The sequence below is a fragment of the Gastrolobium bilobum genome, unplaced genomic scaffold (genome assembly GCF_033153095.1).
Source record: "Gastrolobium bilobum isolate Gb01-03AN ecotype WA unplaced genomic scaffold, APGP_CSIRO_Gbil_v1 utg37553, whole genome shotgun sequence".
NCBI lineage: Eukaryota > Viridiplantae > Streptophyta > Magnoliopsida > Fabales > Fabaceae > Gastrolobium > Gastrolobium bilobum.
This window is the reverse complement of record NW_026896741.1, coordinates 1-7,985: the sequence shown is the minus strand read 5'-3', so window position 1 is coordinate 7,985 and position 7,985 is coordinate 1. Positions and strand designations below refer to the sequence as shown.

Sequence of the window (7,985 nt, the reverse complement as noted above, 5' to 3'; positions counted from 1 at the left end):
AAAGCAACGATCTCAAAAAATAACATTTAAGCATAAGTTTTAAAGCCGACCCAAAGAGGAAATTATGTTCAGACAAATAAAAAAAGGGGCTCAAGGGCCCCGTAACAAGATTAAAAAATGAAAGTCGGCATTTCGACCCCTTCATTAATCCACGTGAGGAGAAATGGCCTCATGAACCTCGGCTTCAGTCTCTTCCTCATCAGCAGAGTCTGAACCCGGAGTCCCAGGAACGACAGCGCCATCCTTCATATCATAAGAAACATCCATCCCATAAGTAATAAGGCCAGGATTTAGAACCTGGGCTTGAGCAATGGCATTGACAAAGGCCCCAGTAGCAGCATTCACGATCACGACCTTAGCCTAATCAAAGTCGGCCTGCAGCTTTCGAATCTAGATGTCCTTGTCGGCCAAAGACTTGGAAAGAGCCTTTTTTTTTCCATCCTCAAGTCCTCCGCCCTAATATTGGCCGATTCCGAAGTTTTCTTCACCCCCTCCAGCTCCAAATTCAATTCCTGAACTCTTCTTTCCAGCTCTGACTTCGTCTTATCGAGCTCTCCATTCTTTCCCAAAAGTTCTGCCACCTTGAGGGCAAGGGATGAATTGGAAGCAGCCGATAAATCGAGCCTTTGGTGGAGGTCTTGAAATGACTGAAGCAAGGAAGACGCCTTCAGAGAATCTTCCTCTAGACGAGCTATTAGGCTCGTCAGCTCGGAAGTCAAGGTCGAAGAGCCCATAAACTGTTGAGGAGGCTTCAGCACAGCCCTAAGTCGGTCCAAGATCCCGACCTTCCACAACTCCCCAGGTTCCAAGACAATCAAGTCCCCTTGAGGAGTGGGAGGAGGAGGGGTAAGTGGAGATGGCGAGGATGTAAAGAGGGGAGCCGAATCATCGGTTAAAATAACCTCGTCAGTGGTCGAACCACCGCCCTGACCGATGTCAATCCACCGTCTCTTGATAGTCTTGACCTTGGAGGAAAGATCTACTTTAGCCTTCCCCTTAGAAGTCTTCTTTGGCTTGGGCAAAAACTTCCTGTACTCCTCGCTCGTTATGTTAACTGCAAAGGATTTTCAAAGATCAGGACTCAAGTCATTAGATATATAGGAAACAGGTCATAAAAGAAAATCACATACCAAGCTCGCGGATGAGATCCTCTCTGATGGGACATAAATTTGTTCCCATCTAAGCCCATTTTGATGGCAAAATACCATACGTTCCCTCATCTGATGAGCAACTTCAGCATGAAAATCACTTGTTTTACACATTTGTGACAAAAACACAGTGGGAGAACAGATGGTAACGTATTCCTTTAAAATATATTAAAAGGGGAACGGACTGAGACGCATTTAATGCACCTGCTCCATTCATTTAATGCTTCTGTACACTTTGCAGGTAACGTAGAGTTAAAGACTTCTAAAAAGCAAGGCGGTGCACCAACTGAGCAGCTGGAAACGTGAATAGCAGAGAATCAAGAGTTCTCATTGGCTGAAAATAGAAGCAAAACATGGAAAGGCCTGCAAACAACAACTAATCATCACCAAATCATGTTCCATTCAGCAATTCACGCAAGCTTCACACTCTGCTGCCACAGTCTCGTCTCCTCATTCAAGCAACTAGCTCCAAGGGAATTCCAGTCTTGCCATTCCTCTTCCAGCTATAAATAGGACCTCCTTCACACAAAAAACATCATCGAATCCTGGAGGGTTTGCAGTCCGAAAGGAAGAGATCACTTAGTAGTAGTTAGTAACTTAGTTTAATTTTCAATTGTAACTATAGTTAAGCGACAACCCCTCTTCCCTTCTCTGTAAACAACCATCAAGACTCCTCACGAGCAAATACCCATCTTTCTCCATTTTCTGTTTCTTTTTGTAAACTGTCTTTTAAATTAATATAAGTGTTTTTCTCTTCGTTCCAATCATTATCTCTTGACTGAATCTCGGGTCTATGTGATCTCAGTTGAGAATAATTATGTTTAAACTATCAGCCATGAGCTGAACTATCTGTGGAACGGGTAAACTATGAAACTCTTAAAGAACTGTTTTCAAAAATCTTGACCGAAGCTTTTTGTATTTCTTTGGCTAAATAAGCTATATTCATTGTGCACCAATAGAAATTGGGTACATACTGAGAAAGAAACTTCCATAAGGAAGGGATTTCAGACAGCTTAGCCATTTGGGGAAGGTAGATATCATGGCAAAAACGCTACTGGTCACCTTAGGAATAAGGGGCCAACTCGTCCATTTTAAGGTTCTGAACTAAGTACCTGTTGGAGTCAAGGGAGACATAGGAATATGGAAACTTGTGAGCCATCTAGACCATGAGCTAAGGAATCAGAGTTGGCAGGCAAAAAAACTGGGACAAAGTCAAAAGGTGCTAAGTCTTGAGCAGAGAAAACAGTCCCTTTAAGAGTGAAGCAGTGAATTTGTTCCTTCTGTTAAACTGTTTTAACCACCACCCTGTTGTCTCTTGATTATAGTTATTTCTGTTTTAGTAATTTTATTTTATTTTATTTAGTACTTATAAAAACTCCAATGATTGTTATCTCACATTCTTCTAAACAGGAAGGATCACATACATAACGCAGCGAGCAACTATTTTCCATCAGGTTGAACCTACTGTTCCTGAGGAACGTTGTCAAGACAGTAGGGAACGTTTGACCAGACAGTTCATTTACTAACTTTTCTTCTCATTTTCACTCTTTATAAACAGTGATAAAACAATAATTAGCAGTCTATCCTCGTGGGAACGATAATTTGGGCATTAATACTCCCTTTATTACTTGATGCGTGCACTTACGCCCTTAGATCGGAACTGAGGGACAAATCTGTGTTCTGCAAGAACAGAATAACGTCCCCTATCAGAACTTATATTTTTCCACCATCAGCAAATCACCCAACAAGTTTTTGGCGCCGTTGCCGGGGATAGAAACACTAACTATTGTTCTTATCATTGTTTTCTAACACATATACTGTATATATGCCTTTACTTTTATATTTTTTTCTCTTTATCACTGAATCTGCTGTGCATATATATACCCTGTGCTATTGGTTTATGAGTGAAGAGTTTGAAACAGACTCTAACCACTCCATTGAAGTACTTGAGTTTCTCTTTGATCCTGAGCCAGAACGTACACTCCATAGGAGAAGAAGGTACCTCAAGGAAAGATTTCCTGAAAACATGGTTGATCACAATAATAACAATGAAGAGGTTCCCCCTGAACAGAACTTCAGAACTTTGGCTGCTCCTTTCAAGAACAGACCAGATAGAGGAGTAATCCTTCCCCCTGTAGCACCAAATTTTGAACTAAAACCTATCATGTTCCACATGATTAGGGAAGCAGGGGTCTTCAATGGACTCCCTACAGAAGATCCTTACACACACCTCACAACATTCCAAGATATTTGTGATAATTTTAAAGCTGAGGGTGTAACAAAGGAGAGCATGAGAATGAGGTTGTTCCCTCACTCCTTGGGTTTAAAAGCTAAAACATGGATGAAAACTCTCACCCCTGGATTAATCCACACATGGGAAGAACTCTCTAACAAGTTCATAGATTGGTTTCTCCCATTGTCTCGACAAGCTGATGTTAGAGCTGAAATCTCTAACTTCAGAATGTTTCATGGAGAAAATCTAGATGAAGCATGGGAGAGATACAAGGACATCATAAGAAAATGTCCAAACCATGGGATAGAGAGTTGGGGAGTGCTACAATCTTTCTATCAAGGACTTGACCATACTTCTCAATCTCACCTAGATTTTGCTGCAGGATGATATTTCTTTACAGGAACACTTGAATCAAGATACGAAATCATATAAGGGACTGCTGAAAGATGTCTCCAATGGCCAATAGACAGAGTGAGCCTAGTGAGGAAGCCAGGCATGCTAGAACTGGATAAACAAACAGCCATGGAAGCCCAGCTGGCATCACTCATGAATGAAGTGAAGAACCTGAAAGCTGACCAAGCAGCACCAAGGATGGAAGTCTTACAACTCACAGCAACTGAAACAGAACCATGCTCAGCCTGTGGTGACCTTCATGACTCAACAGACTGCCCATCCACTGCATTGGTGTGTTATGCAGAAAATTTTGGCAATAGGAACTTCACCAGAGACAATCAACAAGCAGGACGAAATACACATTCAAGCCTTGGAGAAACTATCATTAAGGATCAGAACCACAACACCTAATGGAGGCCGCCCATTAACCAGAGACCATTCAACAACAATCAGCAGCAGTATCAGCAAGGTAGCAGCAGTGGAACGTTTGAACAAAGAAGAAACAACTACGTTTCGTTCCACAGAGATGACCAACACATCAACACCCTGGAGAATTATGTCAAGGAATATGTCACCAGGAATGAGGCAGTGGTCAGGAACATTGAGTCCCATCTGGGGCAGATTGCTGCCAACCTTCAAACCAGAACACCGGGATCACTACCAAGGGACACTGAGGTCCCCTCAACCATTTCCGAAACCCCTTGAGAGATAAGTACCATGTCTAGCTAAAGACATTAAATTAAGCGCTGACTGAGAGGCAACCCAGTAGATACATTTGTTCTCTAACAAAGAGCAAAGTTTTGGGGTGGTTATCCATAACCACAAAGCTTCCAAAAAGGAGGGAACGTCTGATGTTCCTCTCCAAAAAGTCCAAATAAAGTACGTTCCAGGAACGTAGTTTTGGGGTGGTCCCTGACTCCCAATAAAAAATATATATATATATATATATATATATATATATATATATATATATATAATTATATGTATTTGTTACATGTTCATTTAGATTTATTAAATAATAGGTGATAGGTTAGTACGTCCCCTTTTCCTTACTTAGTACTCACTATTGCATATCTTCTTATTATTTATTTCAGTTAGTTATTTATTTATTAGTTAGGAAAAGACAAAGGGAACGTTCCCTGGGTTAGGAGATAAGAGTGACTGGGACACCTGTCCCTGCTGAGTCACTTAAAAAGATACGCAGCCATATCCAATTTGCATTCATTGCAATTCTTGGAAACGCGCGCAGAAAAAGCAACCGTCTCCTCAACCATTAAGACAACTGCACCCTTTCCTTTTCCCTCTCTCCCACGTCTTGACCTAAACCACTCCATCTTCTCACACTCATCCCATCAGTAACTGATCACCTACTGCTGACCACTCGTTTTGTAACGTCCCCATTCCACTACCTCTTCAACCTCCTCTCCTTAACCTCCACGTCCCAGAAACCTTTCATTTTCTCCCCCATAGTCTATTTAAACTCGGTCTCTGATTTCTTCAAGTTCTACTACTTCCATTCAACTCAGAACCCTTTTATCCATCCTGCATTTGTGCCCTAACTCCCTTTCTGAACAAAATGACTAAGCTCTCATTTAAAGTGATCCCTGTAGCCAACCCGGCGAAGAACCAGAGCTCACTGAACCCACCATCATTCTGTACCCAGAAAGGAATATTTCTCTACATCAGGACAAAGTGGTTCTGCCTCCATTTGTGAAGAAATCACTAGACAAACTTTGGTGGTTGCTTTTCGCAACTGATGACCGTGAGTTGAACTTGAATTGGGTGGGAGAATTCCTATACCAGACGAGAAGGCTGCCCGAAGAGGAGGCACCTGATGTGGTCACAATGAGGGGAAACAAGTATCATTTTCCCCCGCTGATGTCCAGGAAGTACTCCACCTTCCCACCGTCACCAATTGTCCGTACCAGAAGTATTTGGATAGTAGGGAGGAGTACACTTTTCAAAGGAATCTGAAGCAGACAGTAGCCCTGGACAATCCCAACTACTACAAAGGGTCCCTCTGCAAGGGGAGCATGAAGGACATAGCCAGGTTCTGGGCACTGTTTGCCAACTCCAACATCACCCCCACCTCTCATGAAGCCTCTGCTAGCTGGGGACTTCAAGTTCAAATTTACTGCATCATCAAGCACATCCGTTTTGATGCAGTAACCCTCATCTACAACAGCTTGCAGAGGGACATAAGGAAGACTAAGGTCTTCCTCCCCTGCCTCATCACCAAACTCTACAGGAGAGCTGGTGTAGAGGAACACCCATATGACACCATGAAGGTGGCATCTATCATTGATGCTAAGACCTGGAACGGTCTTAAAAGCACCTACATTGACACCACCCAACCTATTCCTGCCAATCTCAGACGTTCCCCACCAGAGATAGTGAGGAGGAAACATCTGTGGCCTCACTGAAGAAGACCACCAAGACCACTCCTACAAAATCCTCTTCCTCTGGCCACGTTCCGGCCAGAAGAACCATCCCTCCTCCTACCAAGGTGAAGAAGGATGCCCCTGTTGCTACTGATGGCAAGCAGGGCAAGAAGAAATCTCCTGCCAAACCTCCCCCAAGAAAGGGGGAACGTTCAAGTCAGAGGATAAAGAGGGTCCTCAACAGCAATAGGCCAGAGGGAGCATCCTCTGCAAAGCCTATCACCCTCTCTGACCAGGAGAGTGAAGACAATGAGCCTTTGGCAAAAAGGCTGAAGGCTGGCAAAATGTCAGCACCAAAACCAGCTGCAAAGGAGACGTCCCCAAGCAGCTCAGACTCTACATTTTCTGACATTCCATCCCCACCACCTGCTCACTCTCCACTACAACAAATCACCCCACAACCCTCTCCTAGGCAACAACAAGGAGAGGGACAGAAAGACAAAGAAGCAGCATCTGCTGCAGAGACATCAGTGGCTGAGCAAGAGGCTCAGCCACAGAAGAAAAATGACAAAGGAAAGGGGATTCTCATAGAACCCCCTAAGAAGAAAGCAAAGACAACAGGCCCCAGGCAGATCAATCTGGGGGGCCCTCTGTCATTTCCTGTCATCCGTTCCGATACATCTGGGGACGAAGCTCTTGCCAGAGCTTTGGCAGATGAAGAAGGGATGGCAATTCCTCCATTGATGGAGGAACAAGCTGTGACCATGCCCTCGTCATCCAGACCACCAGTGGATGAACCCAGCACAACACCTGTCATACCTTCTGCTACTGGCAATAACCAGCAGAAGAAGCAACCTACTTCCTCCCCTACTGCAGCAATCCCCATCGCAGCTAGAAGAAAATCACAAATTGGGATTGCTGAAATCTTTGAAATGCTGGGAGAGAAGTTAGAAAAACGGTTGCCAGCAAAGAAATTCGTCCCCCAACTTGACATGACAAGCACAAATGCAGAGCTGCAGGCTCTAAGGGACGGACTAGCACAGCTCTCCTCTGCCTTCAACACCTTTCAGGAACAGCAGAAGGAGGAGAGAGAACAACAGCTCCGCAGCATAAAAACAACCATCAAGGAAGCCAGTGCTGCATCCTATAAATCAATACTCCAAGCAGTCCAAGGAGAAATTGCTAAGGCAGCTAACTCCCTAATCCTTTCCAACTCTCTACGTAACCACACAGCAGAACTTTTACTCAACAGGCTCGTCTCTAAACAAGCTGAAGAACGTAAGGAAACCAAAGAAGCCATCAGGGCCTTTGGAACGTACCTGGAGAGGAGGATTCATGAGTTGGAAATGAGACTGCTGGATGTTGAAAAACAAGTCATCCATTTTCGCACTGGCAAAACCATGATGAGATCCACCATCAACTCCCTGGTCGCAATCATCAGCGATCTACTGAAGGATGCTGAGAAATGGCTCCCTGTAAATGAAGTCCGCAGATTGCAAGATCTGCTCAGGAGGAGACCATAGACACAGGAGGAGATTGATGAAGCCAAGGAAGCTGAAGCTGCAAAAAGGAACCCTTGGGACAGGAGACCTCCACAATGAAAAGGAGAAACCCTCCTATTTATCTTAGCTTAGTTTGTTTTCAATCCTGTTTTTAATTTAGTTTCTTTCCGTTCCCTTGTAATTAATCTTTTTGCAATGAAAAAGATTTTTTTTTATCAAACTGTTTGGTATATGCATGCATTTCAGTTATAGTATTAAGACTGCCCAAATTCTTTTAGATTAACTAACATACATGAAACATAAAGTCACTGACTAATCATGCTTGTTC

At 43.5% G+C, this 7,985-nt stretch overlaps 1 non-coding gene across 1 annotated transcript; it reads right to left on the bottom strand.

Moving 5' to 3' along the window:
* Window positions 1–3,579: 3,579 nt before the first annotated feature.
* Window positions 3,580–3,686, bottom strand: LOC133301756 (small nucleolar RNA R71). The gene has a single exon (XR_009750240.1). It is a non-coding gene; the product is annotated as a small nucleolar RNA R71 (small nucleolar RNA).
* Window positions 3,687–7,985: the final 4,299 nt, after the last annotated feature.